This window comes from Macadamia integrifolia, chromosome 2, assembly GCF_013358625.1.
Source record: "Macadamia integrifolia cultivar HAES 741 chromosome 2, SCU_Mint_v3, whole genome shotgun sequence".
Lineage (NCBI taxonomy): Eukaryota > Viridiplantae > Streptophyta > Magnoliopsida > Proteales > Proteaceae > Macadamia > Macadamia integrifolia.
Genome location: NC_056558.1, coordinates 571,311 through 583,427, shown reverse-complemented (window position 1 = coordinate 583,427; position 12,117 = coordinate 571,311). Strand labels below are relative to the sequence as shown.

The window sequence follows — 12,117 nt, the reverse complement described above, 5'->3', positions numbered from 1 at the left end:
AAAAAAAAAAAAAAGAAATGCTGAAAATATGCTAATCAAGAAGTGGCAGTTACCTAAGCCAAATGGATACTTACTGAATCCATGGATAGATATACCCCACACATATTTAGTGGCTGAAAATGAAGTCAATGAGGCAACATATGCAGAATACTATAATGATTGACAAGAATAACATAAAGAGAGGGCATAGATGGAGGACACAGGACACATATCACTACTCCATTGACCATAAATATAAACAGCAATATATGGAACAGAAGAAGTACAGAACCATACTTGAGCACGCAGAAACTTAATATCATCCCGAGTTTCTTCAGTGTCATATGTTGAATATAAATGCTTTCCCACATTATCACGAGCATAAGGGAAAAGAACATCTGTAACGAATGATATAGGAGTTGTCGTCCCCTTGATGTCAAGAACAATACAACGCTGTGAATAAATGAAAACACAATTACATAGGTCACTTTCTACATTAACAAGAGGGTAAAGTATACATAGTGAGGGTGGGTGATATTTACCAATAATTCTTTACCAGTATATATATATATATATATATATATGTATATGCACGTGCAAATGCACGTGTGGTCTTATGTTAGGAAGAGAGAGAGAGAGAGAGAGAGAGAGAGAGAGAGAGAGAGAGAGGCAACCAATGACTATTGATAGTTCATATAAAATTTGCTACGAGCAAAGGAAACTGATAACTATTAACTGTTGCATTATCGAGGGTAGTTCATCACAGTCACTAAATGAAAAGAGAAAGCAAAAAAAAAAAAAATATATATATATATATCATTGTATCGAGCATCAATGTTATACAACGTAACTTTGAAACTTCACATGATTGGGATGTGGAGCTACCCTTATCGCAAAGGGCTTTCTCTTTGTTCAAGGAGTTAAATATGATATATTCTTGAGCGTTCATGCCTCAACTCCTTTGTAATTTACCTACAAACAAGAGATATGAAAAGTTGTCGTGTGTGAGAGAAATGGTCGGATCAAGGACAGATTGAACAGGAGAGAGAGAGAGAGAGAGAGAGAGAGAGAAAGAGAGAGAGAGAGACGTATTATTATAGGGGGAAGAAAAACATATTAGGGACAAATTGACGTCAACTTCCTCCACCCCCCATCCCGCAAAGGAAATATACCCAGGTAAATTGATGCCCAATATTTTAGATACATTTAAAGAATTAAAAAAAATTAAAGAGATTCTCATCACTCTATTTTGTCCATCAATTCCTCAATTTCTATATCTAACTTTAGATTCTCATTTCTCACAATGTAAACGAATTGCCAATCCTCTCTCTTCTTCTTCAATTTGTGCCAAAAGCAACCCAACTTGGCCGATACATCCTACATTAGGAAAACCCTTACATAATGGTTGCAAAAAAGCAATTAATTATGAAAAAAAAAAAAGCACATGTCCCTTTTGCTTCCAAATATGCCCCTCTTCACCCTTGTAATGGCAGGAAGTGGGTCTAGTGTTGGATGCTCACATGTTTGATTAGGTGATCGTATGAGAGCAGATCCAAAACCAATTAAAAGCAAAGTCTCCTAAAAAATAAGAACCTTTGTATCTTTTTTACATAAGGGGAGGAATTAATTTTTTTTTTTTTCTGGTAAAAGGGGGTGTGAGAATTTAATAAAACAAACTATTATTTAGAAACTGATAGCAGAGAGAGAGAGAGAGAGAGAGAGAGAGAGAGAGAGAGAGAGTGAGTTAGGAAAATTTTTTAGACAAATAAGAAAACTACAAATAAGGAGAAATAATAATTAAAACAAAAAAAACAAAGGTTCATATACAAAAAAATAAGGAAAACACATTCATTTATTCACAGAGCTTGAGCAATGGACTGGCGATCAATTTTTGGTCAAACCAGAAAAAGAAAGTCGGTTAAAACCAAAAACTTTCTTCCATTCATTATTAAGAGATCTGAAATATAGAAGCAAAGATGATGAGAATTCAAATCACAATAACTAAATTTAGCTCAGTTGCATGTTTGAGAAAAAACTGGACCGTTCCTTCTCATCTCATATATGGTTTTTTCCCATCAAAGTCTAAAAATCAAACAGATGAAGCATTGGTTCTGTATTCATGAGTAATGAGTGGGACTTTGGTGATGTGTTCTACTCCTACCATGAGCTTTAATAGCACGGCGATCTAAATAAAGTTTTTTTTTTTTTTTTTTTATCAAAGAAGGACTGGGACCTTAGTGGGTGAGGATTCCGATCTGGAGGTCGTCGGTACAACTTTCTTCGAAGAGAATATTGTTGTCATCTCCTTGCGTTTATCATTGTCTATCAACTTCTTTCGGCACTCTAAACTGCAGAATGATGTGTCTCCACAAAAATTATGAAACCTCACCTTTGAACTTTGTATTTATCATAAATATATAGGAGGGGTGTTGGACATAGACCTGTACATGTAGATGTGAAGCTGTCATAATTATCGATGACAACGATTAGATTCTCAAGCTTCTTATCACCAACCAAAATAGCATTCACAGTGCCAGGCACAGCACATAGTGCAGTGACGCAAAACCCTTTGTTTCAAGATACCAATGATCCATAAAATGTTCCTACAAAGATGACAAAATATAAGAAATTTTGGAGGAATTAAAGCAAATAGTGGAAAAATTGAAAAAAAAAAAAAAAAAAAAAAAAGAAGAAGAGATCAAACAAAAATCAATTCATGAATCAACTCAATTGCAGGAGAAGAAATTCTTGAGAGAACACAAGGACTTGCTAGGGTTTTAGAAGAAACCATCTTCGGTTGAACCACGGTTCTTTATGTTAGAGTTGCAGCCATGATGATGATAATTCTCCAGCTTTGATTTGGTGGAGAGCTCAGTAATGCATGTTAGAGTCGATGATTGAGATTTGTACTCCGAGAATTGTTTCTTTTAGATTTGAATCAATCTAGAATTTCAAAGGTACGTTTTTTAGCATGAGAAGGAATCAAAATCACAAAATATGCCACAAATAAATAATAATAAATTATGGACATGAAGATGATTAAGCGACGCTATTGTCCGAGACTGAACAACGATGGTCGAAGAAGGTTGACGTTCTAAACGATATTGATTAATGTCCTGTGATGGCTACCAATGAAGACCCTACACTGTTGTCCAAAACTGAACAACCATTGTCGAAGAAGGTCTAGGCTATCGCGTGATAGAATGAGAGAGGAACGGTAGTTTTGAGAACTACAGAATGGGGACATAAAAAAAGTTCGCAGAAGAAAGGGCAGCCACCTTTCATGTCCAGCCCTAGAATTTATGTACCAAAAATTGACCTGTTTGGTAATTATAACCATCCAAACCAATGTTTGATTCACAATGGTTTGTTAAAAAGACTGAAAAACATTAAAGATTCATTAACATATCATATGATCTGAATCATGACAAGGCTTCTAGGCAACCCAAGGAGTTAGAGGGGGTCTGGATGCAAGGACACCGACAAAGCACCTGTTAGGTGACCAAGGCAGCCAAGGTGCTTGGATGCCTTGGTGATAGCTCGACAATTATATTCTCAAACATTACTCCCATGAAAAAGCACAATTTTATTTTCCCTACGGTGGCATGAATGTTGGTCACTACTCACAAGGAAAAAGTTATGAGTCAGAGTAGCGACTCAGAATGATGAAAAATGAGACAAAAAGAAGAGAAAATCAGACATAAATAAGTTAGCAGCAATTAACAAGGTAAGCCATATAATGTGAAACAAGGGGCTTCTCCAACTACCTTTGGCAAGTGAACTACAGTGAGGTCCTAACAGCTTATACCTTCTTGTGGTCATTTAGCAGGGATAGGGCAGATTCCTCTCCTTCAAAATGACATTGTAGATACTTGACATTCGGATCTGGAGCTCATCACGGAAAAAACTCAAGCTCTTTCTATCCTACAACTCTTGTATTTCCTGCAAAATTCAAAAGAAAATGGAAGCCAATTAGTCATATGCAACTTTACCACCATGCACATAAGCCAACCGACAGAGAAAAAGGAAAAATGTTGGCAAAAGATAATGCAACAAAAAGGGAGGGTAGATGAGTAAAGATGGTAAGGGCTTATACCAAATTAATCCATTAGTCAGATGAGATATAGGGAAAACACTCGAATTAAAACAGAATAAAGAAATAAAGAAATAAAGAAATTTAAACCAGATTTATAAAGAGAGAGAGAGAGAGACAGTTTTATCTAAAAACTTAGCTTATATTTTTCATTAAAGAAATAAATGAGAGGAGAGTAGGGCCATCAACCAGCTTGATTTACACTCTCCTCTCTACCATCCTCTCTTCTATCTCTCATTCGTCATTGTTATTTTGCAGTTAGGGATTGTTCATCCCTATTTCGCAGTCTACCTCCTTACTTGAGTACACTATAAGAAACTTGCTTAACGGCGGCAGTTTTTTCTACCACCACATATCAAAAAACGCCTCTAAAACAATACCACGACAGATTGACAATCTGTTGTTGAATCAACTACTCCATTTGAACCATAGTTTAATCATCCAACCATGCATTTACTAATTAGCAGTTATTTCAAGAAAAAAATGGCTGCCATAAAATAAACTTGTTCATGTGGTGGTAATGTTACGTCCGTAGCACTGCAGAGCATTGAATGCATTGTTTTAAATGGTCTTAAACCAGAATCTCTCACAAACTCTACGAATTAGATTATTTAAAAAATGAGAAATTAATGATGAGAAACGCAAACTTAAAATTAAAATAATGGTGAAAAATCTTACCAAATCCATGGTGAAGATCGAATGCTGCATGCAGAGGCCACTGTTTCCTCAGCTCTCACAACTAAAGAATTTCCCCTCTTTTCTTAAATTAAAGTGCAATGTTGGAGAAAGAGAGAACGGAGAAGATGGGCGAAAAGGGTTTCTACCTCTTTGGTTTTAAGGGTTTCAACAAAATAAAATAAATTAGAAAAGAAGCATTGAACATGAAAAAATCAAATTCAAATAATAACCTAAAAAATCAAAAGAAATTACTATAAGAAGGTACATCGTCGAGTTGCTTACCTTGATGTGGAACAAAGATGAAAGAAAGGTTTCTTCTACAAAATTGACTTCAGAAGAAAGGATCCTTCTATATCTCTACTAATGTCAAGCTTTCTTGCAAGAGCCAAGAGAGATAAAGACGTGAGAGATTTTTTGGTAGAAGGGGGTGTAAGAGTTGGAGATTAATAAGGAAACTAATTTTTTTTTAATAAGGAAACTAAACGAAATTAGAAAAGCAATTGAGGGGAGAGAATATAGAAAGATATAGAGTTTTTTTCCAGTAAAAATAGAAAGAGATAGATTATAGCAAGATAGATGGGGAGAGAATGAATCAATAAAGAAAGAATATAATAAAAGATAGGAAGGGGGAGAGAGAAAGAGAGAGAGAGAGGAACGTGAGGGAGGAAAGTGAAGAGAATTTTATTGGTAGAAGGGGCGTGTCAGAGTTGGAGATTAATAAGGAAATTAATTTTTTTTAAATAATTTTTTATTGATAAGGAAACTAAACGAAATTAGAATAGTAATTAAGGGGGGAGAGATACAACCATGGTTACAAAATAAGAAGTATATGCTCTATTACCAATATAGTAAACATGTTTCCTTTTGATAGTATTTTCCATAAGCATCTCAAAAATAGAAAGAGAGATTATAGCAAGATAGATGGAGAGAGAAGGAATTAATAAAGAAAGAATATAATAAAAGATAGGAAGGGAGAGAGAGAGAGAGAGAGAGAGAGAGAGAAACAAACTTTTCATAGAAGAGGGTGTGAGAGTTTGAGACTAATAAAGAAATTCATTTTTTAGAAAATAATTATAATTAAAAAAAAAAGGGGGTGCCAAAAAATATAGCAAAAATAGAAAGATGAAGAAAAGTTATGATAAAGAAGATAAAGTATTTAAATAAAAAAAAAGGTAAAATAATCCAAAAAAAGATTAGCCACGAAACATTAGTACATGCTTTTATATAATAGTGTAATACTATAATAATATGATATATTTATTTATTTACCAATAATTTTTTGGGGGAAAGATGCGCCACACGTGGTAGTTCCTTGACTAGAATTTCCTTTCTTTAACTAATCATGTGGTTCCACCCGGATACATAGGTTTGCTGAATTACCATCTTATTCATATGAAATAAAAATCCCATGGATGTTGATACCTTTATGTGTGCTCTCATAGGCTCTCACACTAGTGCAATGGCCATGTGATCAAACAAGAATCCAGGTTTTACAAGGTCATGTATGTATACGGCCCATAGTTAATAAGTTTGGGAACGACAATGATACAGGAACAGACATGTATGATAATTGAATGGACCAGATAGCAATACAACTTTTTCAAAAATTCGGTGTAATAAAATGGGTATGGTAATGATACAGCTGCTCTATAAGAAAAAATACGGATATATATTTGCCATGAAACATATATTTACTTGGGATTTGAAGCCAAAAAAGTACTTAATAGACATTCTTTATGATTGGTTGAAATAAAGATTAGGAGAAAGAAGCATGTAAGGAGTATTTCTACATCTTTCTCAAGATCTGGATTTTTAATAGAGAGGGGTTTTGGGTTTTGATATTTTATTTATTTTTTTTAAATAAAAAATACTGATAAAAATAATACAAGAAAAATACAGAAAAATATATGTTAATTCGGCATCCCTTACAACAACAATAAAAATAACAAACTGAGACTTATCCCAACTTAATGGGATCGGCAACATGGATTGCCAGAAAAGAAAAAAAGAGAGAGATAGAGAGAGAGGAAAGAGACACAGCCCAACAAGATAGGAGAATCTTAGCTAAATGGGATCGGCCATATGGTTCCTATCCCTCCAATTGGCTCTATCCAAGGCCATACTTAGACAAGTCTAAGACTATGCATCCCTTAATAAATGCATATTTTCCATATCTAAAGTTTTATACATAAGAATATGGGTTCGGCAAGTAAACGCTTGGATATAATGAAAATATGCATTTAATACGCGTATTTACTAACTATGATAATCAGTTGAGGATAGAATTGGTATTAGACTTATTTTCCTTTTGACATAAATGACCATATACAAAACCTCTCAACAACTCTTAACTTAAGATATATTTATACACCGATATCAAAATTAAAAAAATATATCTATCTGCACATCATTTATTATCACATGAAAATTTATATAAAGATAAAGAAACATCCTCTATCAATACCTTAATTAATCATTTTTAGAGGTATGGTCCAGCTGTTAATCGTGTGCCTCTAAATGAGGAAGTAACAGCTCCTCTTGTCTCTATTGCAACATCTAGCCATGTAATGTCATTAACTCCGCCAATTACTATTCCACAACACCAATCAATTCCTTCAAAACCCAACATTACACCTTATCACTATAACCATCGCACTTCCTCATTTTCAAACCCCCACATTACACCATCCCATTATAACCTTCCCTCCTCCCAAAACCCACACGCTACTCCATCCCATTATCTGAATTCCATTACTCCCTTTACCACTAGTAACCACTCCACCTCCCTAAACCCACACGTTCCTCCAGCCATTTATTTAAATTCTGTTACTCCTACCAATAGTGACCGTCCCACCTCCCTTAATCCACATATTACTCCCTCCCATTATCCACCCACCTCCAACTATAACTCCCTCACATAATACTCTTAATTACCTCCACAACCTACCTAGAACACCAGAAATTAATCTAGGGTTAACTTCCCTACTCCCATACCTATCAGGTTGCTCCCTTTCAGCTCCACCTGAAAGCTCATCATATATACATCCCTCTCCTCTCCCATGTGAGAGTCAACCAACTCTTCCTCCCTCTACTGTCCAATGCCATTCTCAATCCCTTTCAAACTTTCATGGCCATGTTGTGTATTCCTTACAATCTCCTAAGAGGTTGCGGGAGTCGAAGGAGGAATCAGAATGCTAGGAGGATATTGAAATGGCCGCGCATGACACATTGGAATCTCTACCTTATTTTTTAAGGGAGACCCTCGTGGTGGCTGGGGAGCAGCACCACGGGAAACAATGAAAATATTGGGATGGAACTGTTAAGGGATGGGGAGGCCCTCGACAATTCATTCCTTTCATCACCTCCTTAAGCACGACCACCCAGATATTGTGTTCCTTATGGAAACGAAGAGTCGTAAAGCAAGCATTGTGAAGCTATGTCGGAAAGCTAAGTTCCAGTCAAACTTTACCATTGATCCCTATGGTGCAGCAGGTGGTCTTGCTATTTTATGGAAAGATTGTATCACTTTGAATGCTCTATCTTCTGATTCTTGGATTATTGATATAGAGGTTAGTTCATCTATTGAACCTCCCTTCTATCTTACTTGTGTTTATGGTGACCCACTCAACCATAGGAGGCAATTGGTATAGGACCATATTGCCGCTATTGGGAGGTCAAGGCATGGGAATTGGATATGTCTTGGTGATTTTTATTCGTATCTCTCCTGGGATGAAAAATCGGGAGGGAAACAAACTCCCTCAAGGGACTCTGATATTTTTGGGGCGTTTGTGAATTCATGTAATTTCGTTGACTTGGGTTTTCATGGCCCACTCTTTACATGGAACAACAAGCGATTTGGAGCTTCAAATATTAGGATTTGGTTGGATTGAGCACTTTGCAATCCTAAGTGGCGGCAATCATTCTCTGAGGCTTCACTTTTTGTTAAGCCGGCTATTGGTTCTGATCATTGCCCTATTCTTGTTGATACCTTCGAAGGAAGATCAAAGGGACGGCGCCCTTTCCGGTTCGAGTCTATGTGGCTACAACATCCAGATTGTTGTAATGCTACTCTTAAAAGTTGGTCAATCAACCCTTCAGGTGCTGTGGTTCAAGTTTTGTTGGGGAAAGTTCAAAATTCTTCAAGAAATGGAACAAGGATATATTTGGCAACATTCAGGAGAATATTAAAAGCCTCAAAGCTGAACTGAGCACATTCAAAGCCTTCCATCATCACTGTTCTCTCAACAATATGAGTCCGAAATCCAAAAATTGCTTGACGTGGAGCTTCAAAAAGAAGAGGAAATGTGGCGGCAAAAGTCAAGAAATACTTGGTTGCAATGTGGTGATAAGAACACCTCCTTTTTTCATGTTTCGACTTTGCAGATGCGTCATCAAAACAAGATCCTTAAGCTCAAGTCCCTAATAGGTCAATGGTCAACCTCTGAGTCAAATGTTTCAAAAATTTTATGTTCTTATTTTCAACATATTTATGCTTGAGAGCCTGTAGATAATGTGGCTTTAGTTGAGGTTTTGAATGTTGTCAACCTCATAGTGATAGAGGAAATTAATGACTCTTTATGTAAGCCCCCAACAATGGAGTAAGTTTGCAGATCTCTCTTTGCTATGGGTCCCTTGAAGTTGCCAAGGCTGGATGGATTTTCACCAATCTTTTTCCAGCATTATTGGGATATTGTAAAAGATTATCTTTTTTCCTATGTTGCAGAGTTCTTTGCTACAGGTCACATTCCTTTGGAGTTAAATAAAACTCTTATAAGTCTTATCCCTAAAGTTGTTCATCTGGAGTCAGCAGACCAATTCAGACCCATAAGTCTATGCAATGTGATTTTCAAGGTCATTACCAAGCTGATTGTGGAGCGGTTGCATGGAGCATTATATCAAATTATTGATCCAATTCAATCTACATTTATTCCAAACTGGCTAATATCTAATAACATTATAGCAGTACATGAAATGTTCCACTATATTAAGAAGCAAAAGAAAGGCAATGCCAAGTTTTTAGCCCTCAAGTTGGATATGCGAAAGGCATACGATAGGCTAGAATGGAGATTTATTAAAGGTATGCTCTTAAGGATAGGCTTTCACCAGTATTGGGTTGACCTTGTGATGGCATGTATTCGGTCTGTTTCATATAAGCTCCTAGTTAATGGGGGTATCAAGGGCTCTATTGTTCCAACCCCTAGTATCCGGCAAGGAGACCCTATCTCCCCTGCCATATTTATTTTATGCTCACAAGCACTCTCATCTATTATTTCTCATGCACAAAATCTTGGCAATCTTCATGGCATCAAAATCTGTCACAGGGGTTCCCCATTGACTCATTTGCTTTTCGCTGATGATTTGTACTTTTCTCACAGGTGAGGCTTCATGAGGTCACAACTCTTAAGCATTGCCTGGATCTTTATTGCAAAGCTACGGGGCAGTCTATAAATCTTCAAAAGTCTTCTCTTCCATTCAGTCCTAATACTCATGAAAGATTCAAGCGCTGGTTTTCAAGAGTTTTAAAAGTGCCATATGGTGATGGCCCATCTAAATACTTGGGATTCCAAGAGGTGAAGGAGAAGACTCTTGGGAAATTGCAAGGTTTGAAGAATAATTTTCTATCTCATGCTGGCAAGGAAATTCTATTGAAGGCTGCTATTTCACCTATGTCAAATTTTACAGGGTCACACTTTAAATTGCCAGTATCTCATCATGACTCGATAAGGAAGGTGGCATCAAACTTTTATTGGGGAGATTCAGATAAGGACTCCAAGATCCATTGGATTTCTTGTTCTCGTCTGTGTCATGCAAAGTCAAAAGGGGGCTTGGGCTTTAAAGATTCAAAAATTCAGAATCAAGCTTTATTGGCAAAGGCAGCTTGGCAGCTTTGGTCATCCCCAGACACCCTTTGGGGCCGTCTAATGAAGTCAAATTATTTTCCAAACTCAAGTTTCCTTGAGCCAAGGTTGGGTAGCAAACCATCATGGGGATGGCAGAGTCTTTTGGAAGGAAGGAAAACTCTCCTCAAGGGTTTACTTTGGCAAATAGGAAGTGGAGAAAATGTGAACATATGGCAAGATAGCTGGGTACCTTCTCTCCCAAGTTCAAGATTCAAAAGCCAAAGCCAATTGGTTACCATCTGAGCTCGATTGCTGAGCTTATTGATCCCATCTCTAGATGTTGGAGGACAGATTTACTGCAACAGTAATTTCAACCACATACAAAGGAGGCTATTCTTAAGATAAATTTGAGCCTATATTAGAGCGTTGATAAGCAAGTTTGGGGTCCTTCAAAGAATGGCCTATTTTCAGTTAAAATGACATACCAATTGCTTTCAAATGAGGCCCAAGATGCTATCGTCATAGGTGCATCATCTTCCCGTCCTCACCAATGGGATCATGTCCCAGACTCAACCTGGAATCACATATGGGCTATAAAGACTCTCCCAAAAATTAAAAGCTTCATTTGGAGAGCTTGTGCACAAGGGATAGCATTAGGGGAGGGTCTCCATTCTCGGCAAGTACCAATTGATCCTTCATATTGGAGGTGTGGCACAGAAAAGGAATCAGTTGATCATATTTTGCTTAGTTGCTCTTTTGCACGCTTGGTCTGGTTTGGCAATAGCCTTTCATACTCGCCCCCATCAGATCATATCCCATTGCTCCATGAATTACTAGGAAGTTGGGACGCTTTGTTTCAATCAAATAAGAAGATTGCTCCTGAGTCACTTTCTAGAGCATCTTTCCTTTGTTGGTATCTATAGCGTGCAAGGAATGGTTTGGTTTTCAATGTCAAGATATGGACTCCACAAGAAGTGATAACGGTGGCAGAGAAGGCATATGTTGAATTCACTACAGCTAATACAATGGATCATCAACAAAATATAGCAACAAGCAAGTCTATTCATGTACCATTTGCAAAATGGTCACCCCCAGTTCCAGGTTACATCAAAGTTAATTGTGACGTAGCGCTTCCCCGAGGGACTTCGGAAAGTGGTTTGGGCTTTATTTTCAAAGACCAGTTTGGAGGGTTGACTAAAGCTATCTCGGTTCCTCAATGCCTAAGTTCAGTAATTCAAGGAGAGGCACTGGCCATCAGATCTGCTTTATCTCATGCTTTGGCTTTAAGATATCTACATCTCCAAGTAGAATCAGATAGCAAGGAGATTGTTAATTTACTTCAGGACTGTAATGAAGTACCACCTCTGGAGGCGGCAGCAGTAGTCAACGATATTAGGCAACAATGTACTTTATTTGCTTCCATCTCTTTCACTTGTATTTAAAGGCTCTGAATAGTGTTGCAGATGCCATGGCATGGAAGGCCCTGTCTATCATGTGTTTGACAGATTGGCCATATTCCATTCCTTG

General features: G+C 37.0%; 1 long non-coding RNA gene across 1 annotated transcript; it reads right to left on the bottom strand.

Annotated features, from left to right (window-relative positions):
- Nucleotides 1-2,873: 2,873 nt before the first annotated feature.
- Nucleotides 2,874-5,166, bottom strand: LOC122092624. The gene is made up of 4 exons (XR_006144242.1): nt 5,033-5,166; nt 4,751-4,898; nt 3,788-3,921; nt 2,874-2,922 (listed from the first exon to the last, which is right to left on the bottom strand). It is a non-coding gene; the product is annotated as an uncharacterized LOC122092624 (long non-coding RNA).
- Nucleotides 5,167-12,117: the final 6,951 nt, after the last annotated feature.